This window comes from Chrysemys picta, chromosome 2, assembly GCF_011386835.1.
Source record: "Chrysemys picta bellii isolate R12L10 chromosome 2, ASM1138683v2, whole genome shotgun sequence".
NCBI classification, from domain to species: domain Eukaryota; kingdom Metazoa; phylum Chordata; order Testudines; family Emydidae; genus Chrysemys; species Chrysemys picta.
Window position 1 is genome coordinate 31,449,715 of NC_088792.1, and position 26,730 is coordinate 31,476,444.

Here is a 26,730-nt window from a genome sequence, read left to right on the forward strand (position 1 = left end):
AAGACAGCTACCAGAGATGGGGTAGAACACAGAAGCTGTTTAACAAACCTTATTAATGTTAAATGATGGTTTTAGGGCAGGGAATAATGGAGATTACAGGAGGTGAGGTTTGCATGGCTCAGAGAACTAATAAAAGAAATCTTTTAATTCTAGGTTGCCAGTTTTGACATGACAAAACTTGATAGTGACCAAAATTTGTAGTCAACTGAGGCCTGGTACCTGTGCTCAGTGAGCTGGTGGTTTCAGTCCAGAGCAGGGGTGGGCAAACTTTTTGGCCTGAGGGCCACATCTGGGTATGGAAATTGTATGGTGGGCCATGAAAGCTCACAAAATTAGGAATTGGGGTATGGGAGAGGGTGAGGGCTCTGGGGTATGGCAAGAAATGAGGAATTCAGGGTGTGGGAGGGGGCTCCAGACTGGGGCAGGGGGTTTGGGGTGCAGGCTCTGGGGTGGGGCTGGGTATGAGGGGTTGGGGTGCAAGAGGGTGCTCTGGCTTGGGACCAAGGAGCTCAGTGGGCAGGTGGGGGATCAGGACTAGGGCAGGGGGTTGGGGCGCAGGAAGGGGTCAGGGGTGCAGGCTCCAGGTGACGCTTACCTCAAGCAGCGGCATGTCCCCTCTATGGCTCCTATGCAGAGGCACGGCCAGTGAGGCTCTGCACGCTGCCCCATCCACAGCACCACCTCTGCAGCTCCCATTGGCTGCGGTTACTGGCCAATGAGAGTTGCAGAGCCAGCCGCTTGGGGTGGAGGCAACATACGGAGGCCCCTGGCTGCCCCTTTGCATAGGAGCCGGAGTGGGGTTACGCTGCTGCTTACAAGAGCCACGCAGAGCGGGTCAAGCCCCAGACCCCGCTCCCCGGCAGGAGCTTGAGGGCCAGATTAAAATGTCTGACGGGTCGAATGTGGCCCCGGCTCGTAGTTTGCCCACCCCTAATCCAGAGTCTAGTAAACAAGTTTTTCTATAATAAAAATCCACCACAATAATTAGCACTAACCAGTTTCATGAACACTGAATTCACTAAATAAATAATAAATAATAATAATAATAAAAAAAAATAGGCAGAACATAGTCATCCACACTAGCTCTCAACTACACCACCTTTATTCCTTCAAAAAGTGTCATGACTTTTTTCATAAGACAAATTGATCATGAGCCATTTTATTTATCCTCCAAAACAAGGCAATTTTTGAAATCTGTGACCTAGGAATGGGAGTGGGAGGTGAGTCAGGAAAAAAATCCATCTTCCCACTGAGTCATTTCCAGTGCCTCTAAGAAGGATTTGAGGGGAAGGGGAAAGGAATCTATATCTACAACTTTTCATATGACATTGAATTAGGCTCAGCAAGTCTGGCAACCTCTCCTCTTGTCTCCCACTTCAAATGTTGCTGTATTTCAGGGAAGCCTTTAAACTGACATTTTGATCACATTTTGGTCATTGAGGACCCAATCAACTTCCACTAATGTAAATAGAAAGACTTCATGGGAGTTGAGTCAGGCCCTATGGATCCCAGGGAACTGTCTGCAACAGGAGAGGTGCAAGTGTCAAACAGCATCATAGTTCAACTATGGGTTAAACATTTTAAATTATTCATGAGCAAATTTGATTTGACTGTGCAATCATTTCCCTTTAAATTTTTGTTATAAATTAATTTTAAAAAGCTATAAAATGCAAAAATACACAAGTTATTATTAAGTAAAAAAATCCGGATTATTTCACAAAAAGTGAAATTCACCTACATTACATTAAGCCATAAGTATAAATAACATACAAGAATACAAAATGCTTTTTTATGTGCAAGGGGGCCTACATTACAGTTACCGTGGGAACCATACATTGAATGTCTTGCCTTTTGTGTATTTAAATTCTCACTATAACATTGCAATAAGTTAGGGTTTTTTTAAATTTTGTGCTGAATATTAGAGTGTTAGAATTTGCCTTCATTTCAACAACACAGTTACAGCCACTGAGTACCTGACTCAGCTCACAGATAAAGAGCCACAGCATCAAATTTCCCAACCCACTTAATTTGAAAGCCTGCCAAAATAGGTGAAAGACCTTATAAATATGTAAAGCAGGAAGTTCAAATAACACAGTCGTGGAAACGTCCAGTGATTGATTCCCTTTTAAAACAATAAAAATCCCTGAGAAATTAGGACATTTGTAAATATTCCTCACCATCCAAGATGCCTAATGGTGTCATATGGAGTTTAGACTGTGCATTGTACTTTTAGTATTGATTTTATTTTGGATTTCTACCACTTCCTTGAGGCCAAGGGGAGGCACAGTGGGAGGATCCAAAAAACTCAGTGCCACAGCCATTTTGTTTGTGGGCAGCATGGTAAAATTCTGTCAGTCAGTATAAGGAGGGGTTTTTAAACAGTATTTATGGAAAAACTATTCCTGCCATAATGGATGTATCTGTTGAAATTAATATTATTTTAATTCTTTTATAAGGTAGGTTTTTAGATTTATAAAAAACTGAATATTCTCTGGGATGTAAGCCTTCCAATATCAAGGAGTCATGGATTTTGTTTCAGGCATGACTGGCTTTCTTAGATTCTGTAATATTGTTAAACCATAATAATGTTGATACATTTATTTTAAAATTGAATGAGATGTCTGGAAAACGTTGATTAATGTGTTTCTTGGTAAAAACTTGCTTAAGGGAAGTAGACGGAAAAATGGCAAAGCCTCTGGCTGAAAAGGACTGAATTATTTCTGTGGGCTTTTTAAAGAGGTTTTTACTGAAATAGCAATGTAGACTCTTGAAAGAACTTCTTGTTTTGCATTGTCACTAAATATCAAGCATGGACTTTGGTGATTTTGTTGGCTGTGTGTTTAAAATTCAAGTGTAAAATGGCACACTGCATTTTTTTTTCCAGGCTGCAGAAGGGGGAGAGCGGGGGATAGTGCAGACTGTAGGGACACTGCCCTCCTAACCAATCAGAACACGCCTGTTTGCCATTACAAAGTTGTTAACCCCAGAGTCTTCTGGCTCCTGCTGCTTTTAATCTTTTTTTGGATATTTCTCCGATTTTTCCAAACGCCCACAGAGCCTCAGGAAAACCTCTTAATTCAACCAGCGATCATGGAAGAAAGTACCACTTTCTATTTACAAAATATTCTAAAGATGTTTGGATATCGCTTTGCTGCATGGAGATGGCTGTTTGTAGGGGAACAAGTATACAGCCTATATTGTTACAGTCATTTTGCAAGGACTATCATCTTTGCCGCTTCTAAAGGTAAGTTTGTAAAAAAAAAATTTGTTGCTACATTTTTGCGATTAATATCTGTCATAAAGGATTTTCGTTATGTTACTGAACCAAATGTATCTTTGTGTTTTTCTTTACCTTTGATCTCGTGCGTATTCTACCCAACGCTGTCTAGTTATTTTCGACAATTAAAAAACAGTCAGTTTTGTTTCCGTTTTTAAGGTTTGATATATTTGAAGCACAACTACACTTCAATTATTGCGAGATGTATGAGAACTCAAATATTTTTAAGATGGACTTGTTTTGTAAGGAGAGATAAATGCATCGCTATATCTATATTTATCTACACACACAATTTATAAATATAATGGATTGGCTAATTTATATAGGGATATATTATCTTTATATATTTATTGTGGCTGTAGCTAAAATAGTTTATTATGCCGTTTCTGATAGCTCTTGATGGATTACTTTGATTCAAACTACAGGGGGGAAAAACTGCCCTTGGTATATGAAGGTGGAGATTGACATAACTTAATATAAACCCTGTTATGTCTGTTTCTAAACAGTGGCCTTTTTATTTGAAAATGAGCTCTCTTACAGCACTCAGCTTAAAGCCATATTTATATAAAGGCTCCTATTTAGCCACACTTCACAGAGATGTCTTGTTTTTCTCCGAGAAGGTGCATTTGGGAGACATTTTGTAATTTTTGGCATTTTTCTAGGCGCATTTTTTTTCACACGGTGGGAGATCTTTTTTGTTTTGCATTGATCTGTGTTGGTGGCGCTGTGGTGCTCTTAAACAATGTATGTCCGTTTCACTAAGAGAAAGGGGGTTGGGGGAGAAGGTGGGGCAAGATTTGATCTATTGTATCTTTTCATTTTCTTTTATCAAAGTAGGAGCAGTTTAGTCGGAGGGATCATTAAACTGTGTTATTTAAATATTGGGTGAACTGTGGATCGGAACAAACATTTCGTCACAGCCTCTCGCGTTTTTGTGTAATGAGAAAAGGGAGGGGTTTTTTTTAATCCTGTCTCTAGATCAGTTTTCTTTTCTTCAGTAAGATTTTAGCCCCACCCCTAAAATGATCTTGCAGTGGCTTCAAATGAAAAATTTTGAAATCATTTTATATATACATACTTTGGGAAAGGTTTTGGTATAAATTTACAGTGCTAGTAGTCCACTGTCTGCCAGTTGTGAAGTTAAACATTATTTTCATAGTTGATAGTTAAATATTAAGGGCCCTATTTCTCTATTCCTTGCACATACAAATCTTCTAGAGGGTCTTTGGGAGTTTGTTCATGAATAAGGGATTAGGCCCGTTGTTTAATGTTCCATATTTTCTATATGGAATGTAAAATCTACAATAGTTTTCTTCCAAATTCTGAAACAGATGCATTTAGGGTTTTCTTTGCTTTGTTTAATTTCTATTTTGTAATTAGAGCAGGAGTAGACAAAAACATTACATTTAATTTTTTCTTATACTATTGAAAAGACTGCAAATAGTCAAATCTTTATAGAGCACAAAAGACATGCATTGTTATCTGCAAACCTCTGTATTGTGCTTATAAGTAAAAGCTCAGTGGGACGATACAGTCACACCGTAGATATGTATACTTAAAGCAAAATAAAATGTTTAAAAACCACTAGTTCATTGTTTGGGTTTGAAGTAATCAGAACACAGCCTAGAAAACTCAACAGGTTAACCAATACATTTAAGTGTGGAGAACAATAAAGATTTTTTTTTTAAAGGAACCAATTTGCCTATTTATTTGGAGTATTTTTGTGTAATTGATTGTTTATAACTTGACTTATGCACATGCTTTATATATACAATTTTAAAGAATAAATTTGATGCTTGTCACATTTACAAATTATAAAATTGTTGCATCAGAAATACGTTCGAATATATCTTCTAGAATGGGGTCTCTCTGTCCCTCTAAACAGAATTTTACTGATCCTCTAAACTTTTATCTAAAGGTCTAAATGCATATTTAAAACATATTTACTTACCAAATGTATTTTCTAATAATCTGAATATATTTAGATATTTAATTTGAGGACACAAGTACTCCTGTTCTTAATTTGGGGAGAAACTCATAGATTCTAGGACTGGAAGGGACCTCGAGAGGTCATCGAGTCCAGTCCCCTGCCCTCATGGCAGGACCAAAAACTGTCTAGACCATCCCTGTGATATAATTTACATATGGACAGTTTAAACAAAGCAATGTATGTGAGGGATTGCTTCACTTGACTGGTTGGCTCAGGGAAGTGCAGTCTGAACCTTTCTTTGCTCAGTAGGGACATCTGCATCCCAGGAGATAGTGAGCAGGGGTCAAACAGCTGCCCTCCCCTGGAGCTTCTGCCAGGAAAAGTCAGCTTTACGCAGCAGTCAAGGCTCCAAAAATGCCCCACTGGCACAGGCTGGAAATCGGAATATTGTATCAGTGCATCTGTTAGCCTCCCTAGATATAATACTCTGTTTCTGAGGCTGCACTAATCTGTTCTGGGCCTTCTGAGCTAGTAAAGATTGTTGGTACTTTGCATCATTTAGACCTCACCTGTGGATGGACTTTTTGCTGCCCGAGATCAGCAGAAGCAGTTATTTATTGTTCTTGCATCAGTGAAAAGTGATTATGAATCATCCTGTAAATAATACAGTTGCACCATCATTTTAGTAATATATAATGGACATTTTGAGATGACTTTATAAGTGACTCATTTGCATCATGTGTAGACTGCAGTAGAAATTTACTAAATGTAGTTTCATTTAAGAATATTTTTATAACTGTGCGTTTAACAAATCAACGTTTGACAAATAATCAGTAAGTCCGTAGCCAAAAAATTTCTCATACTTGCTGACAATTCTCAAAACACACAAAGGTTTTGGAAGGATGTGGATATTACCACCTTCCAGAACCCCTATTTTGAGAAGTAGAACTAATGCAAATAGTGGCAGATTTTAGAGTTAGCACTCTGTTGAGATGAATACAGGCAGTTTATATCTCTGTTGTTTATAGCTGTTGACAGAGGACAACTGTACGCCATCTGGTCACCTTCAGAAAAATTAGAAACTTAACTTTTTTTTATTTAAACGAAATCTTAACTTATACCAAAAAAAAATGGGCAAATTTCATCCTACTTACCACCAGCAACTGCATTTAACAAAAATAAGTCAACAAATCAGCTTTCTACTGTATTATCTATATTATACTTTATGATGAATTTTCTGAGATGTGGCTTCTGCCCTTGTAGACATTGGCTGTTCCTCCTTTTGTCAGACACACAAGGAGTGCTGCTGGAGGATTTTGGCATCTAATCCTCCTTCTCCTGGCTCGAGTCCCTAGTTGTTTCCTGCCAGGACAACAGCAGAGGTGCTCCAGCTTACCTCAGCCAGGCTATGATTCATCACAGCAGAAGCAGAAAAAGCAGGCAAAAGAAGAAAGTTCTGCCTGCTTCTCCTGCTCCGGCATACTGCACCAGTCCATAGTGTGGCCAGTCTGCATATTGTGACCATGCCCATGTTGACTTGCTGTAGTCAACAATGGGAATGCTACCAGGTGGGAACTAGATGAATACTCCATTTTTCCCAGCCCAGTAGGACTAATAACTGCCTCAGTGAAGCCAGCAAGGGGACAGTGAGGAGGATGAATTCCAAGTAAAGATGCAGGAAAGGGATGTTTGTTTCTTCTTTTGCCCTCTTTCCATTCAGTGGGGGCCCAGAGCTTAGTTTAATGAGGACTATCCAGCCTTGTTGCTTCATCTTTGTGGGAATGCCCTTCTTATTCAATACCCATTCCCATAAAATAGCCTAAGTGAGGGCCCTGATCTTCTGCACGTACAGCCACCTATTCAGAGACTTTCTTGAGACTACGTCGGACAAGAATCTCTGAGCTCAGTTTAACAAATTCAATCTGACTGGGATCTCTCCATCATCTCCCAAAATTTGGCACATAGGAACCTCTCCAGGTGTCTTCTAGTGGCAAACAACATGACCCAAGACTCCATTCAGGTAAGAGCCAGCATCCTGACTTCCTCAGTGCTACCTCACCCAGTTTTCTGGGTTCTTCCTTCGAGAGAGGACATGTCCTCACAGCTCAGACTCTTGGCTCTTAAGGGTCCATTCCAAGACTCCTTGATTTCACTCTCAACAGTTTTCAGAAAAAGAAACCTCTCTCCCTACTCTATCAAGCCACTTGAGCAAGGAGGACATACTTAGAACCTATTATTTTTCTCTTGCCTCAGAATGGCAGATCCTAGGAGGAAGGATTTCCTGCATGTCTGCTCCAGCATCAGACTGGATGCATAGATCCTTTGAGTAGTTCAGGAGCACTACTTAATAGATATCCTCTACTTTCATCAGACTAGACGAGAGCTGAAGTAGCTGAAACTTTCTCCCATCTTCTCTAGACTGGGTCCATCACACCTTTCTCCCTAGACCTGTTGGGCAAAGTGATCTACTCAAGATATTTTGTAGCCCACAAGAGGTCCAATTATTTGTCGTTATTCTAGATTTGATATGGTTTAACAAATTCATAACCAATTAATGGCTTAATATAGAATTTGTGATTCATCCTGGCAGTGACCAATGAAGAGGAATTCTTGGCATCCATTGACTTCAAGGGAGTGCATCTACGCATCACCGTAGCTCCTGATCATCCGAATTTCTTCAGGTTCTTAGTCAGACAGCTATGCTTCAGTGAATCATATTGCATTACCATTAGGCATGCCTCTGCCTCTTGGACCTTCTTCAGGATGATGGCAGTAATGTCAACTGCATAATCCCTTATCTGGGTTGACATGCTCATGTGAGTCCAGTTCCTCCAGGACGCCAATGAGGTATTAAATAAATCTTTTTGTCCATTTGAAGCTTTGGGGCTCATAATGAATCAGAACAAGAGCTTCTTGATCCTTTCCCAAAGGTTCACCCATCTCGAGCAGTGATAACCACAAATAACAGAAAAGCGCTGCCAACTCCAGGAGGGATTAAAAAGCTGAAGATGCAGATCTGGGCCTGTCAGCATATGAGACACACATCTATCAGGAATTACATGTGCCTTCTGGAGACCATGGTGTGCTGCCAAGACCTGATGTCCTGGTGTCAGTGGCTCTCCGCTCCTGCAACAGTTCCTCCTCTTGTTGCTTCAAACCACCAATGAAATCAAATTGAAGGTCCCCATGTCAGTGAAGATATCTCTGACCTGGTGACTGGACAGTTCTAATTTCCTAAAAGAGTCCCTCCTGCACAATTTTCCTTTCCCCTGAAACTTCCCATCAATTCCAGTGCCAACTTGAGGAGATAGAGTACTAACTCTCCCATAAGATTATTTCAGGGGCCTGGCCCCACGAATAAGGATGTTTCATATTATATTATATTATATTATATTATAACTCTGGGCAGTCAAACATTCTTTGAGGCAATCTACAAGGCAACATGTCCTGATGGGATTGGACAATATGGTTGTAGTAGTCTATTTGAATCACCTATGAGGAACCTACTTGACAGCCGGTATCAAGAGGAGTGCCCCAAGGGTCGGTCCTGGGGCCGGTTTTGTTCAATATCTTCATTAATGATCTGGAGGATGGCATGGACTGCACTCTCAGCAAGTTTGCAGATGACACTAAACTGGGAGGAGTGGTAGATACGCTGGAGGGTAGGGTTAGGATACAGAGGGACCTAGACAAATTAGATGATTGGGCTAAAAGAAACCTGATGAGGTTCAACAAGGACTAGTGCAGAGTCCTGCACTTAGTGAATAGGATTCTTCGGTCCTGGTACAGACTACGGACCGAATGGCTAGGAAGCAGTTCTGCAGAAAAGGACCTAGGGGTTACAGTGGACGAGAAGCTGGATATGAGTCAACAGTTTGTCCTTGTTGCCAAAAAGGCTAACGGCATTTTGGGCTGTATAAGTAGGGGCATTGCCAGCAGATTGAGGGACGTGATCATTCCCCTCTATTCAACATTGGTGAGGCCTCATCTGGAGTACTGTGTCCAGTTATGGGCCCCACACTACAAGAAGGCTGTGGAAAAATTGGAAAGAGTCCAGCGGAGGGCAACAAAAATGATTAGGGGGCTGGAGCTCATGACTTACGAGGAGAGGCTGAGGGAACTGGGATTGTTTAGTCTGCAGAAGAGAAGAATGAGGGGAGATTTGATAGCTGCTTTCAGCTACCAAAGAGGATGGATCTAGACTCTTCTCAGTGGTACCAGATGACAGAACAAGGAGTAATGGTCTCAAGTTGTAGTGGGGGAGGTTTAGGTTGGATATTAGGAAAAACTTTTTCACTAGGAGGGTGGTGAAGCACTGGAATGGGTTACCTAGGGAGGTGGTGGAATCTCCTTCCTTAGAGGTTTTTAAGGTCAGGCTTGACAAAGCCCTGGCTGGGATGATTTAGTTGGGAATTGGTCCTGCTTTGAGCAGGGGGTTGGACTAGATGACCTCCTAAGGTCCTTTCCAACCTGATATTCTATGAACCAAGAACCAGCACCCCCTGTAGTAGACCATCCTACTGTATTACTAGGCAGAGAAAAACTACGGATCTCTGAAGGCACTTTGTATACCTCACTATTCATGCTGACTGATTCAACTGGACTTAGAACAACCCAGACAAATGGAAGTTCCAAAAAGAAGTTTTCTAGTGGATAGCAATAATTATGTTTGTCATCTCTGGATGTATGCATGTCCAATCTAAATGATCAACCCCTACTGCAGCAGATAGCTGGATTTGGAACTGGTGATTCCAGGATTCCTTTGTGATCAGCTGGTTGATGGCATGAGGTTATGCCTTCCCTCTTCTCCACTCCTCATCATCTGCAAAGTCTTTAAGGCCAAGAGGGAGGATTTGTCTAGTAATGATAACCCTGCCTGGATACTTCCGGGGTGGCTTGCAGACCTACACCACCTGTTCTAAGGAAGCAACAGAGGGTCCTGTGGCACCTTTGAGACTAACAGAAGTACTGGGAGCATAAGCTTTCGTGGGTCAGAACCTCACTTCTTCAGATGCAAGTCCCTTGCATCTGAAGAAGTGAGGTTCTGAGCCACGAAAGCTTATGCTCCTAGTACTTCTGTTAGTCTCAAAGGTGCCACAGGACCCTCTGTTGCTTTTTACAGATTCAGACTAACACGGCTACCCCTCTGATACTGTTCTAAGGAAGAAGACTCCTCCTTCTAGACAGAGATGACCTCCTGAACTTAGGTATAGTGGTGCATTTCAATCCCTGAATCTTCAAGCTCGGGGCCTGGTTTGTGAAAATGCCCTCTTAAAAAGCCTCTCCTATGTATTATTGGAGCTGATCAGTCTTCTCCCCTTGATGCAGTTCCAGGAGAGAAAAGAGCAAGAAAAGGCTCAGGGGAAATCTACATTTCCTTCAGGGAAGATTTGAGAAGAGGGGTTCAGTGCACAGGAGGTTAAAAAAGTATCAAGGTCCTCTGTTCCTAATATTTGTCCAAATTCCAAAAGCTCTAAAAAGGAACTCTGGCATTCTCTGGGTATCTAGAGATATTTGAAGATTCACTTTCATCATATTTTTGTGGGCTCCCCATAAAAGGCAGAGGAATTTTAGATAATTCCTGTCATGCTCAACTGTTAGAAATGGGCAACATCCACCTTGATTGCATTGGCCTCGTTAGCATTGACTCCCCACTTGGTAAGGCAACTCCCATCTTTTCATGTGCTGTAATATTTATACTGTTTACTGTATTTTTCACTCCATGCATCTGATGAAGTGGGTTCTAGCCCACGAAAGCTTATGCCCAAATAAATTTGTTAGTCTCTAAGGTGCCACAAGGACGCCTCGTTGCTTTTGCTGACAGTGAATAGTAATACAATACAATAGATGAAATACTGCAGTAAATTAGGGAATTAGTTTGTAATAAAATTAAGGTACAGGCACACTATCAGTAAGATGCTAGCATGTATAAACTGGGCCCTGTCCTTGTATATTCCACGATTCCACTTCCACAAATCCATCTTTGTCACATAATTCATCTCCAGAACCAAGCTTTTATTATTTAAAAAAATGTTTTAGCATTTATGGTTATGAAAATAAGCTTCAAAACATAAATTGAGCATAAACAAATCTAGTAGTATCTTTGAGTCTGCAGACAACCTGAAACAATAATTTTGAGAGATGTAAGTTGCCTCATTCTTCTGTGAGATATGAACCCTGAAGCCTACTGGTGTTAGATTAAGTATTTACATTTTATTTATTTCACTGCTGATCTTTTTAGTAGAAACATCCTGCTAAGGATTATTCCAGAAAAACAAACTATCTCCCATGCTTTCTTGAGTCCTCAAAGTCCTAATGGTCTCCATCCCAGCTATCAAAAAACTCCAGCTTCTGCACCATCACCAACTTCTACAATACAGTTCCAGATTGTCAGTACAAAAAACCAAATGTTTGCATATCAGGAACAGAGAACATGAAAACAAAGTAACATAAACTGAATATAAGAGGCTACTATAGTGACTGTATTATTCATTTTCATATTTAATTAAAAAGCTCTTTTTTCACTTAAGCTAAGCTTTCTTTCCTTGCCATAGTACAAGGCCATGTCTATACTACCATTTATGTCAGCAAAACTTATGTCGCTCAAGTGTGGGGGGGAAAAAACACACATCCCTGAGCAACACAAGTTTTGCCAGCATAAGCGCTCATGTGCACAACACTATGTCGGTGGGAGAGTTTTTCGCACTGACACAGCTACCGCAGCTTGTTGAGGTGGTTTTATTATGTCGACGGGAGAGCTCTCTCCTGTCAGCATAGAGCGGTTACATGAGTGATCTTACAGTGACGCAGCTGTAAGTTTGCTAATGTAGACATGGCCTTAGGTCCGACTTGCTACGGAGTACACAGGGTTTTGTGATACACAAGACCATACTTACTGTATATCCTTGCAGATAATGGTGCCCTTAGAATTCATTTGGAGTACAGCATGCAGTTCTGGTTTCCTAGTTTGAAAACTGGTATGGAGGTGGTAAAAAAAGGTGCTGGGGAGGGCTGCAATGGAGATTTTTGAGAATGCATGGTCTCTTCCACAAGGAGATTTCAGGAGTTCTCTAAAGATGTTCAGCCTTGAGATAAGGAGACAGATGTGGCTCAGTCATGGTCTATAAACCATTTAAAGGGGGGTCTGCTCTGGAAAGTGACTAAATATGGCATTATGGGGTTCCATGTTTATATATCAAATATGCTCAATTTACAGGTAAAAGGATATTTTATCTGTCAGCCCTGCAAACACAGCTGGCAAGCTGAGAATCTCACAAGTTGTTGTTTATCTTTTTGTGTATTGCCAGAATTAAAGATTCAGCAGACCAAATTAGATCTTCAATTACACCTCAGTTACTCCCCACTTCAGATTTCATTTGACATCATGAATCTTCAATCTGGAATAATACAAGTGAGCACATGACTTGAAACAGGAAAAAAAAAGAATCCAAGAGCATTATGGGTAAAAAAAATTGTAAAGATGAGTTATGTACATACTTTAGGGCTATAGCGTGCTCTCTGTGGTGGTTTTGTGAAATTCTACTTGGAGCCATAGTAGCACTTGATCAAATATCCACTCAGCTGCAGAGAAGTTGCTTCCTCCTGTAGACTTGTATAGATCCAACCCAGGAGAGCTCAGACAAATTTCTGGAATATCCAAGGGAGGGAGGGAGCAAGCAAATATGCTGCAGAACATGCACTTTTGCCCTTCAGCACACTCGGACTGTGATCCAGTGGTTTTGGCTCTCCTAGGAGTAATCCTTGGTGGAGATGTATTTCTATTATATACCATTCTAATACACTCTAGGATCTCATTGCTGAATTAGTGTGCTGGTCATATAAATTCTGGGGGGGAAAGTGCAACCTGAAATAAATTGTAAAAATCTAAGTGTAAAAATAGATTAGATTATTGTGGTTGTCATTGAAGCAGTTCCTTCATGCAGGTACCATACACATTTGATACTCTTGTTAACTGAAACTTTATTACATTTTGAATCTGCTTATTTTTATATTCATTTTTTAGATGGACATGGGGCTGGGGGCGGGGGAAGGGGAATCAAATGAACTTAATGCAGATAACACCAGCTCTTAATAACATGCATCATCTAGGAAGCAACAAAAACCATAGATGTTATTTAATTCACTGGATTTGGATAAGATTTATAAGGATTAAAAAGAAGCAAACATATCAGAGACTAATGGCTAAGGTAGAGAGTTATGACATGAGGTAATAAAGTGAGGCGTTAAACAGAAAACAGGCTTAGGAGAAAGACACAATGTAGCCATAGACACAGTTCAGGGTAGAAAGGGGTTAAAAGTGGCAAATACCAAGGGCATGCTTTAATACCTCTGTTCATAATATAAAACTATTATGAATTACAGAACTGAAACTAAGAACTCATGCTGAAGGCTAAGCAAATGTGAGGATTGGGGGAAAACAGATTCAAAATCTGGTCTTTTGGTGACTGGACCAGCAGATAAATTCAGATCAGAGTTAAAATATATAAAATTTGGTCAAGGAGCGAGAAACTAATCATCCAGCATACTGATCAGAAAAGGGATTGGGAGTTATTGTGGAAGAGTCATTAAAATCTTCAGCCAAGTACAGAGCAGCAGTAAAAGGCAAAATTTGTGGGTTATTTTTTTTTAATTATGTGTAGTGGGAGAAACAATATGCAAAACAAATGATACTGTATTGAGCACTTGTTAGATCCCATCGATATTGCTGTGTTTATGGTATATGAACAAACTTCAGAAAGTGTTTCACAGCCTTGGTGAGAGAGAGTAGCAAAGATGATAACAGGTATGAATAACTTAAGTTTTGATTAAAAACAACGAGGAGTCCTTGTGGCACCTTAGAGACAAATTTATTTGGCATAAGCTTTCGTGGGCTAGAACCCACTTCATCAGATGCATGGAGTGGAAAATACAGTAGCAGGTATAAATACACAGCACATTAAAAGATGGGAGTTGCCTTACCAAGTGGGAGGTCAGTCAAAGAGACAATTCAATTAACAGTAGGATACCAAGGGAGGAAAAAATCACTTTTGTAGTGGTAATGAGAGTGGCCCATTTCAAACAGTTGACAAGAAGGTGTGAGTAACAGTAGGAGGAAATTAGCCTGGGGAAAATTAGGTTTTCTAATGATCCAACCACTCTCAGTCTTTATTCAGGCCTAATTTGATGCTGTCCACTTTGCAAATTAATTCCAGTTCTGCAGTTTCATGTTAGAGTCTGCTTTTGAATTTTTGTTGTTGAAGAATTGCCACTTTTAGGTCTGTTATTGAGCAACCAGGGAGATTGAAGTGTTCTCCTACTGGTTTTTGAATGTTATAATTCCTGATGCCAGATTTGTGTCCATTTATTCTTTTGCATAGAGACTGTCCGGTTTGGCCAATGTACATGGCAGAGCGGCATTGCTGGCACATAATGGCATATATCACATTGGTAGATGTACAGGTGAATGAGCCCCTGATGGTGTGGCTGATGTGGTTAGGTCCTATGATAGTGTCCCTTGAATAGATATGTGGACAGAGTTGGCACCGGAGTTTGTTGTAGGTTTGGTTCTTGGGTTGGTGTTTTTGTTGTGTGGTGTGTATTCTTTGTTGGGCCTGTTTTGTAGTAGGTGACTTCTGGGTACCCTTCTGGCTCTGTCAATCTGTTTCTTCACTTCACCAGGTGGGTATTGTACTTTTAAGAGTGCTTGATAGAGATCCTGTAGGGGTTTGTCTCTGTGTGAGGGATTGGAGGAAATGCAGTTGTATCTTAGAGCTTGGCTGTAGACAACGGATCATGTGATGTGGTCTGGATGGAAGCTGGAGAAGGGAGAAGATGGACTAAAACATAAGGTTAAGAGTAAGCAGATCTAAGTTCCAGTCCTGACTCTGCCAAGCACTTCCGTGCGTCCCTAGACAAGTCTCTTACCCACCTATATCTCAGCTTTCTCATCTGTAAAAATTGCAGATAATACTTCACTACCTCACAGGGAAGTTGTGAAGATGAGCTCAATGTTTGTAAAGCACTTAGAGATCCTCCAATGGAAGGAAGAATACAAATGCAAAGTTGCTTATACAGTCATTGGAAAAGAATAAAGTTATTAAATAGAAGTTTTCCAAATTACAAAGGAGATCATAAAAGTCAAAATAAAGAGAAGGCTTTTTTAACCCCATGAAAAGGCTAAAAAGAATTAACAGAACCCAACCCATTTAAAATTAAGAAAGTGCAAGTAAATAGAGAACTGTTTAATCCAAAGGATAAATTTATAGAATAAATTACTAGGGAAGATGTCTAAAGCAATGAGTTCAAGAAATACCTAACATTGGTTTCTGGAGGAGGGGATTGAGGAGTGTGGCAATAAAGCAGGAAGTCCATTAATCATGGTTTACCACTTTTCAATTATTGGAAATTTTTCATGAATCTAGTGATTTTTTGTTGTTGTTGGTCTTAAAAATCTGGTGGTGATACAGTAATGTTGAGGCCTTTGCCTACATTCTCAGTTGTTCTTATCTCTGCAACAGCCATTCTTAACATTCGGACTTCTTCCTCAGTTACTATTCTTCCATACTCATAGGAAAAACCTTGTTAATTCAATTACTAAATAAACAATAAGTATGAAGTTTATGCATCACAGAATGTTAAAAAAAAAATCTTCAGACATCAAATAGATGTTTGGGTGAACTGAAAGTGGTAAAAAAATGTCCAACTCTAGTTGCAAGGGGGGGAAAGGAATCAGAAGTTGTGTATAAGATAGCTATCCTTTTATTAAAAGGGAAGAGCCAGCTGTGCCTCCTGTATGATTCCTTTTGGTTGCGGGGACAAACAGACCACCAGCATCTCCCCTGAGATCCTTGCTATTGGTGGAAGGGGAGAATGCTGCCAGTGGCCTTCCTCTACTCCTCAAGATGCTTTCAATTACTTATGGATTAAGAAATATGTCAACAGTGGCTCTACCCCACTTTCTCCTGGAATAGAGCCCAATGGCATAAACTGTCAGGTGTTGCTCATGTTCTTAACATCCTACTTTGCAATAAACTGATAGTATTCTGAGTTTATTTTAAGGCAGTTTGCCTCAGGATGCTGAGTTTTACTGCTGGGTATATATGATTATGACTCAACCAATTTACAAAGTAGGATTACTTTACTGAAACAAACACACAATGCCCTCTTTTACTTGTTTGGAAAAATATGTTGCCTGTGACCTTTCGCATAATATTACCTATGGGAAAAAATGTTGCCTATGACCCCATTCAGCCTCGGTGCTGAAACTAAAGAAAATATTATTATTTTAAAAAATGTTCTTTAAAGATATGTAATCAACACAAAAGGAAATAATAAACCTTCAATTTATACAGTGTACTTCAGAAGTGTAATTTTTTGTTAAAGGTTATAAACATTTAATTTACACATATGATAAAAAGAAATTTGCCTTAAGTCTGAAGCATATATAGCTTCCATTTTCTTCTTTTCAATGTTTTTGTGCAATAGTATTGATATATTATTAGATTATTCACCTCAACTATTTAATTTCTGCCTGTTATTTGTTAGCATTATCTAATGTGCAGTACAATAGTTTAGCTGTATTGTGATATCCTGTAAAATTTAGCTTTAAATAGAAAAATCTTGAATTGTAATTGGACAATAATTACTTAGAAATGGCCACTGGTGGCTAGTTTTTAAATCGTTGGGTTTTATTTGGGAAAATTAACATTTTATGTCTCTCCTCTACAGTCCTGTGAAACAATCCATTTCGACAACACTACTGATATCACAGGCATTTCTAGTAAACTTTTGCTTATTAGAATAGCAGCCAACTTAATTTCTTACTCCGTTGAAAAGATTCTATTGGGATTTTAATATTTAACATTCCTGAGCCTCTCATTATTTTGTAAAGCTGTTATACCTGCTCTGCATTTCTGAAAAGCATCAAGCAGTTTTAGCGTCAAAATGATTATATCTTTACCTATTGAATGTTAAGCAATGAAAATGAGATGTAGAGAGATTTATAATCTAAGATTTTCTACAGAAAAAATGCCTTCAGAAAAACCTTTTTTCTTCCTTTACATCTCTCTCTCTCTCTCTCTCTCTCTCTCTCTCAGCCAATTTACTCTACAATATGCTAGGAAGTTTTATAACACATTAATACAGATGTGTTCACTACACTGACAAACACTAATTTCAGTTGTAAAGGACAAAACTTTTCTTGTCATTTTCTGAGACAAGAGCTGAAGACAGAAATATGTCGGACTAACGCCTATGATTCTATGGAAGATTCTATCCCTATTTAAGGGATAGATTCTCATAACAGTCCAAGACATGATTATATTCATTTAATTTATTTGCACGAAAGCAACTAAGAAAATAGTGTATAAGAGTTCTAAAGCTCTTTATGATGGAAATTATTTTCTTCCTATAGTAGAGCAAGGCTATGAGGTATTGAATTTATGGCTGAAAAACAGGGAAGTGATGATTTAGCTCACAGTCAACTACTGTGTTAATCAACTTAAAACCAAAGACTCTAGAATAGAATCAACTTTCAGATGATTTTAGACCTTTTCATTTTCTTAGAACAGATCAGCAACAACTGCATTTAAGCTCAATCTACAGAAATGACATCCACAGGATGAAATTCACTGGGAGTTGCACCTGCTTGTACCATGGCTAAACCATTATGCTTCCAAGCTTATTCCTATGACTGTCTATTTGCTTGCTTCTAAAATAGGGAAATTTATTAAAGTGAAGAAACTTCGGTGTCATGTCCTCTTACACCTATCTTGTTTTTAATCCAAACCACAGATGGTTTATCAAGTGCTGTCAAAAGATAGCTGAAAAGCTGTTTTACAAAGAAGCCCCCTTGGCAAAATGAAAACAAAATGTTATTTTTTATAATGAAAATTAAATCACCTCTGTAATAATGGATACTATAAATGTATAAGAGAACAGGATTGTTGAAAATAAAAATAACCACCCATTGGGTATTTGCAAATAGACGGCAGTTGCTTCATATCTGTTGCCAGTGTAGTGCACATCTATGAAGCAGAAAAGGCAAAAGCTAGTTTTCCAATATTGTTATGTAATTAAATAACGAACAGTTCTGAGCTAGATCTAGAATAGTAGGAACATGTCACTAAGGTTGACCCTGGAATTATGCAAAATAGGGTATTAAAAATAGCTGGAGGACACAGTGTTATTTATTTGAAACTTATTGGACACAGCACATTTTTACTGCTTATGAACTGTGCAGTAGCTACTTTTAAACTTACACTTAGAATAATTTAAGTAAAATAGTGATATAGAATATCTAGTAGTCTTTCACATTTGCCTAGTTTGGACCTTTAGCAGTAATTTAAAATTACTGCGAGCAGCAGTATGGGCTGAGAGGATCGATGAATACATTTAGTTAGTCAAACCTACCTGAGTTCTAATCCCAGTGCTGCCACTGAATCTCTGTGGCCTTGGGCAACTAACTTCACTGCCTCATACTTTTCATATTTAAAACTGAAATAATACTTTCCTACCTCACAGGAGTGGTGGACATTCAATTCATGTTTGTAAAGAACCACTGTAGAATCTCAGACTTATGAACACCTCAGGAATAGAGGTTGTTTGTAACTCTGAAATGTTCGTAACTGAACAAAATTTTGTTCTTTCAAAAGTTTACAACTGAACATTGACTAAATACAGCTTTGAAACTTTACTATGCAGAAGAAAAATGATGCTTTTAACCATTTTAATTTAAATGAAACAAGCACAGAAACAGTTCCCTTACCTTGTCAAATCTTTTTTCTAACTTTCCCTTTATTTTTTAGTAGTTTATGTTTAACACAGTACTATACTTGCATTTTTTTGTTTGTGTTTTTGTTTTTGGCTCTGCCGCTGCCTGATTGCATACTTCTGGTTCCAAAGGAGGCTGACCAGTCAGTTCGTAACTCTGAGGTTTTACTGTATGAACATTTAAAATGCTATAAATGCTAAGTACTATTGTATAAGTAGTAGTTGTACTATTACAAAAAAAGTAGATCCTGACTTAAGGTGCAAGTTTTCCTACAAGTTAGAGCAGAGAAATCGTTTAAAATTTTTACAAAATTACAATAGTCTTCTTGATATTATCTTGATCAACAATCAGACTGGAGGAAAAAAATACAGTTTCAATATAAAAAGCTTAAACCGTAATGCTTTTTGAAAGAAGATTTGTTGTAGCTAAAATAGTTGTCACAAAAATCTTTATATTCCCTGAATACATATTTTTGATGAAGCAAGAGCATAACATGTAGAAAACGAAGTCTAAAGCTTCATCTACGTATCCTTTACATGCAACCATACTGTAACTAGAACCTGAAGACTGCTGCACCTGATGAACACTTGTTGGAAAGTGTTTGGATTACACAACTCATGTTGGAAAGGTCAGCTGTGAAAGTCTTACTAGCTCCAGAGAGACTTGTTTTGTGCTACTGTATCTAAATATTAATCTGTGCAGTTCTTATTAACAAAAGGAATCTGTCAAAGTATTTTTATAACTTTCCAAAACATTATTTTCACTATTTATTATAAACATTTAGAAGTGAAATCAGTCTTCACGTGAAAAACGTTTTTCCTTCATCACCCAGGAATTCCAGTAAAACAGAGGTCTGGGGGAGGGGAAGGGCTGTACTATACAGAAGTTGCAAACATAAATATAAATATCAGGTCGAGTTTTAGGTATACTAACCTTGAGCCAGATCCTGTAACTTGATATGCGTGGGTGGACCCCTGTTTGCACAGACCTAACTGCAGGATGTGCTCCCTTAACAGCTCAACCTGAACCCTGTTCTTTTCAATATACGATTAGATATACTTAACATTTCTATCCTTGACATCTTCAAAGCACTGTACAAATTATTTTAATTTTCAAAAAGATTACTTTTGAAATATTCTTAATTAAATTACTTAAATATTTGGACACCAGACCACAGAGGAAGACAGAAGCCTCAAATTGTGCCTGCATTACTAGAAAATTGTCTGTTCTCAATCGGAATAGTACATAGAGCATATTGTTGTTGTTTTTCAGCTGTTGAAATTTGTTTAGAAAAGGGCAACATTTCAAACTGCTGCTTTCATTGTGTTGATGATAAAGTACAAGCAAAACTGAAAGAGGATTCTTACCGGCAAATAAAGAAGGAAGATACATGCACATGGTTCAGTCAGGAGTCAGATCAGTTACTGAGCAATTTCAAATGGCAAGAATAAGTCATTGTTGTAGACAAACAGGAAAGAAGGGTATAACTCCACAGGTTATTTTACAGTAATATAGACTATATAGAGAATATACCATATTTATCAACCTACATTTTTAAAATAATGCCTTTCCCCACCTTTGCATAGCACATATGCACCCCTTTGCCATTTTAAAGCAATCTGCATATTTTTCTAAAAAAATTAAATTACCTCCATATTCTTTCTTCCTTCATTTTGGCCTCCAAAATGCCACTAGCCACTATCTCTTGTTAAACTGATTTCAATGGTAGAAAGAGGCAAAGATTGAAGAAACTGCTCCACAATTGAGTTAGTGAGATGATTATAATCAGAGTACAGTAGAAACTCAGAGTTATGAACACCTCAAGAATGGAGGTTGTTTGTAACGCTAAAATGTTCGTAACTCTGAACAAAATGTTCTGGTTGTTCTTTCGAAAGTTTGCACCTGAACATTGACTTAATACAGCTTTGAAACTTTACTGTGCTTTTAACCATTTTAATTTAAATGAAATAAGCACAGAAACAGTTTCCTTACCTTGTCAAAACTTTTTTTTTAAACTTTCCCTTTATTTTTTAGTAGTTTGTTTAACACAGTACTGCACTGTATTTGCTTTAAAAAAAAATTTTTTGTCTCTCCTGCTCATGATTGTGTACTTCCGGTTCCAAATGAAGTGTGTGATTGACCAGTCAGTTTGTAACTCTGGCGTTTGCAACCCTGAGGTTCTACCGTACTTGCTTTCTTTACACTTAGATAGTAGAGAGAGTCTAGGTCCTGAAGTACTGTGTATAAATTTAATGCACATTTTCAGACCAGCTACTGGAAGCTGTTCCTCCAATGGACAGTGAAAACTTACATTAGTGTTCATCAAGAAACTTCTATCAGCTCTCTACTACTGTCATTCTGTCCAGTTCAAAAGCCAATACTAGAGAACGAGGTTTCATTTTTTTTCTTGCATTTTAAAGCATTAATTAAAGAATGAATAAAAGCAACCTTTCTGTTATTCTATCCTTAATGTCTCAGGCTTTTTTACCTCAACTGATATGATGTACACGCTGTTTACTACATTTTTAAAATCTGTTATCAGTTGCACCCTTGACATTTTATCAGAGCAAATCAGGAAAACTTGCTGTCCATCATGCCTCTGAAGTATACTTATGCTGTCAGTGTCTCAGTAATTATTATTTATTTACCAAGTGACCCATATTTCACAGTTCAAATCTTTGTCCTCTATTACTGCAACACAAAGACATAGAGGTGGTGGAGACTTTCAATTTCAGATGGATATGGCATGGGCAACAAATATCATCTCTCATTTTTAATTGAAAAGGTGAGATGAGAAAGTGTAGTGCTAAAAGATACCACCACGAACACCAAAGAGCTTTGCTTGAAAAATATGCCAGTAACTTAATTTTCCAAACAGAGAGAACTCTATACCATGATGATTAGCTCTTTTTAAAAGTACAACAGTGATTTTTGGACCATCTAAAAATACCATACAAAGACAATGAAAGCCCTTGAATATAATACATAAATAGTTATGTATAGAATAGTCCCTACTTCAAAGACCAATGAAAACCAAGCACTTATACTTTAAATATCACGTTACTATTCACTTCTGTTATTCCTTTGCAGAACAAAACAAGCTACACAGTGTAATGGGATCAGACATGTCCATTTCCTTTTCCTTGCTGCTGTTTTTACTTTAGCTCATCAATAAACAAGTAGGCAAAAAATAAGGATAAACTTTTATCCCCTTTTGTCTGATAATTTAATTAGACCTCTTGAATTTCTAAGTGAAACAGCTGCAGATGTTCACATTTTTCAAAGTACACCTGAACAAATGATGGGGAGCGGGGAGGGTCTGTTTTCTGCTACAGTTAAAGACAGGATAAAAGGATAGATGGGTCAAATATCTGTATCAGTATGGCAATTCCTATTTTACCTACATTGAAGACTCCAGAAATGGCAACATTTTAAATGTTGCTATATATTATCACTGAACCTCAAACAACCTCTACTGCAAGTGCTGCCTCTGAATGGTTTTTCGTACATTTCTGTGCTGTAAACTGCTCAGAGCAGAAATCCTGAATTTCAGTACATATGTCGCATAATTTTGTGATCTTTGTTTTTCCAATATCAGAATTATTATGTAAGTTATAGTTTAAAAGATTGACATTCATCAACTGGTTTCCAGTAACTTGAGGATTAATACAGTTTTCATCTGTTTGCAGCAGAAAATAATTTTCCTGGGATATATCCATTGCTGGGAAAATGAACTACTAGCCCCAAGAATTTCAGGCAAAAAGCTTTTCACCAACCAAGTACCCTGTTTGTGCTCAAGCGGTATATCATATATTGCATACGCTTGTGTAAACTGAAAGGTTTATGCACAAGGGTTAAATAAGAACTATTAGTGTTTAACTCTGAATATCCTTCCTTTTTAAAGAATGGGATAGCCTTTATATTTTGTTTTTTATTATTTAAATTTCCTCTCCTGACATTGATGACAGAAAAAGGTTACATTTTATTGGTGAAATGTATTACTTCTGGTTTACTGCCTGATATCTGTTTCAGTACATGTTCTAGTACTGACAAATGCCAAAGTATTCTGAAGGTACATAGTACCAATAGCAGTATTGCAGTACATAATACCCAATTCACAGTTAACAGTAAAATTTGGAAGACAAACTTTGCATGCACAATAGCTGAGACTTGTGTACTTATAATTTATACTGCAAATTTATAAACTGCTGTGCATTGGCACAGGGATCTGCCTCTGGAGAGTAGCTTGCAGGTTTGTGAACTTACGTATTTTCACACCAAAAAAACAAACTAAGATTTCCTTTTTCTGTCAGTAATGTTGTCTAATACATAACAATAAATAAGCCTACTACATCTAACAGCAGCACAGACATCTGAACTGCTTGAACTAAAACTTAAGTTTAGAATATTTGCTCTTAAAACCAGTACAACTGAGTTTTAACTCAGAAACAAATTTAACAGTAAGTTAAAACCCTAGCAAAAAAATGCACTGAAAGACTCCTTGCCATTTAACACCTAGGTAAATTAAATTACTTAATATTTCTGGAATATCTTAGATTTTTATATAAGATTAAGAAAGCATTTCTATTTACTGAATGAATATTAATGCTTAATTTATAAAAGTTAGGGTAAAAAGCTATTTACATTTTTAAAATGCACTGAAACATCTAGTGAAAGTACACATTAATATCATGTTTCCATTTCACTCTAACATTTGAATATCTCATATAAAAAGAGACCATATCTCAATCATTAATAACTGTCCCTTTCTTGGTATTTCCACAAATATTCTTTTACCTTTCAGTAACACATGTAACATAATTACCTCTCCCAGGGATGTTGTGAAGATTAATTGCTGTGTGTAAAGCACTTTGAGGGCCTGGGCTGGAAGGTAGCCCAGTGCCCAATCACAGGACGGAAACTTTGCTAGCAACAACTAAATTTAGCAAGGTTTCAACCAACATAGAGGAATTCTTAAATCTAACCCATTATTATGATGATCAGGTAAAAAACAATTTCTTTACCTGTGTCAAAAACAGCACCTCCAATTATTAAAACTGAAAGAATTTTAAAAATGTAATTTGATTTCTACTATTGATGTATTGTACATCAAAAGAAACTGCTTACCTATCTTGTCACTCCAAGAAAATAAACAGGTTAATTTTATCTTCTGGTTCTCATGCAATAGCACAGTGCCCCAATATTTGCCTTTAAAACACTGGAGAGGACTGTTTAAATTCAAACAAAACATTCACTGGCATAAATATAATCATGAAAATATTTTAATTAATATTATAAACACACACAACTTACAGACCTCAATCCTGTACTGAGAACTGAATTGTCAATGAGACTCGAGGTCTGTTGCATGGATTGGTTCCTGAGTAAGAGTTGTTATGGTGCGGTGTGTGGTTGCTGGTGAGAATATGCTTAAGGTTGGCGGGTTGTCTGTGGGCGAGGACTGGCCTGCCTCCCAAGGTCTGTGAAAGCGAGGGATCATTGTCCAGGATGGGTTGTAGATCACTGATGATCCATGCAACAAACCTCGATACCAACTCTGCCCACATATCTACACCAGCGACACCATCACAGGACCTAACCAGATCAGCTACAAAATCACCGGTTCATTCACTTGCATGTCCACCAATGTTATATATGCCATCATGTGCCAGCAATGCCCCTCTGCTATGTACATCGGCCAAACTGGACAGTCCCTACGTAAAAGGATAAATGGACACAAGTCAGATATTAGGAATAGTAATATACAAAAACCTGTAGGAGAACACTTCAACCTCCCTGGCCACACAATAGCAGATGTAAAGGTAGCCATCTTACAGCAAAAAAACGTCAGGGCCAAACTTCAAAAGAGAAACTGCTGAGCTTCAGTTCATTTGCAAATTTGACACCATCAGATCAGGAGTAAACAAAGACTGTGAATGGCTAGCCAACTACAGAAGCAGTTTCTCCTACCTTGGTGTTCACACCTCAACTGCTAGAAGAGGGTTTCACCCTCCCTGATTGAACTAACCTCGTTATCTCCAGACTGATTCTTGCCTGCATATTTATACTTGCCTCTGGAAATTTCCATGACATGCGTCTGACAAAGTGGGCATTCACCCACGAAAGCTTATGCTCCAATACATCTGTTAGTCTTTAAGGTGCCACAGGACTCTTTGTTGCTTTTTAGTGAATTATTATTATAAGCATAGTAAATATTTAAAAAAAATAACTTGTTTAATACTGGGGAGGGCATGAAGAAACTTTGTCAATATCACTTTTCACAGCAGACTTAATGCCTCATTGCCACCCTTACTTCTGTGCTGCTGGCGGCGGGGCAGCTCTGAAAGCAGCACCGCTGCCAGCAGCAGAGCAGACGGGTGGCAACGGGGCACTATGTCTGCTGTGAAAAGTGATATTTGTATGTTTGTTAATCACTTTTCACAGCTTTCCAGCCCTGAAGGCAACACCACGTCCAGCAGTAGCGCGCTGCCTTCAAAGTTAGGTGGCTGGAGAGCAGCAGCAGCGGCTGCTGGCTGGGTGCCTAGCTCTGACGGCAGCAACGCAGAACTGAAGGTGGCAATGCCATATCATGCCACCCTTACTTCTGCATTACATTTGACTTTTTCGCTGCGAGGGATGGCTTGGGGGGGCAGGGGCAGGGCTAAGGAAAATTGTGATGAGTTTAGCCCCCCAAGTCCCCCTAGCTCCACCTCTGCCTATGTGTCTGACTGTTCAATTATAAATTACTTTTTATTGGTCAGTCTCAGTGTTCTGAGTGGTCTGTGGTTTAATGCAGCTCTTCAGCGCTGAACAATCAAGCCCTCTAATGTTATCTCAGTCCCACCTTTTTCGTCTCAAGACATTAAGCTGCGCGCACAATACTACAATCCCCATAGTCCAATTTCCTTAAAGTAGTGATAATACAAATATATATTTTGTTTAGAAACAATGATTGCTGCATTATATGTTTACAATACTTTTTGAAATACACTATATTGTGACGGAAAGGTGTAATTTTCCAAAATACTAGATTTAAATGATACATTTTATATCTTAATCTTCTCTTTGTTAAGCTAAACAGATAGACTCAAGGAGCTCACTCACTAAAAGGTATGTTTTCTAATTCTTTAATCATTCTTGTGGCTATTCTCTGAACCTTCACCAATTTTTCACTATCCTTCTTGAATTGTGGACACCAGAAGTGGGCACTGTATTCCAGCAGCGGTCACACCTCCTGGGGGGATTCTGCACCACTGCACACATGCATATTTCATGTGCTGTGCATATTTTTAATTCCCCCCCCCACACACACACACACAGAAAATAGCTACTGCTGAAAAGTTGCTGCAGTTCTGCCTTTTGCCTATTAGTGGGCACATTGGTACTAGAACACTGCAGCCACTCCTGGTAAGCCCCAGCCAGGATAGGTAAGAGAGAGAGCCTGCCTTCTTCACAGAGCTGGTCAGGAGACAGGGGATAAGGGGACACAGACAGCGTGGGGGGTCAGAAAGGGGCTCATAAACGCTAGTGGGGAAGGACAGACTGGGGCAGGGGCTGAGTGGGAGTGGAAGCACAAGGCCACATGGGCAGAGCGGGAGAGGGGGCAGAGCTATAAGGGAGAAGGGGACAGCTGAGTGGCGGCACAGAGACAAATGGGACAGGGGGTGCATTGATACATGGAGATGAGGGGAGGGGGCTGGCGGAGGGGATGCAGGGAGACATTAACGGGGGGGTGCAGGGCAACGGGGGGAA

At 38.8% G+C, this 26,730-nt stretch overlaps 1 protein-coding gene across 2 annotated transcripts in view; it reads left to right on the forward strand.

Moving 5' to 3' along the window:
- The first annotated feature begins 2,307 nt into the window (after positions 1 to 2,307).
- The window catches only part of EPC1 (enhancer of polycomb homolog 1), a 110,795-nt gene continuing 86,372 nt past the window's right edge, over positions 2,308 to 26,730 (forward strand). Inside the window, exons 1-2 of one of the 2 annotated variants that reach the window (XM_065582891.1) lie at positions 2,308 to 2,456; positions 3,056 to 3,244. The gene's annotated coding sequence lies outside the window, so the exon portion shown is untranslated. Of the gene's footprint in view, positions 2,457 to 3,055; positions 3,245 to 26,730 lie in introns of those variants that run through there. The other variant, XM_005290974.5, reaches the window with a different exon arrangement.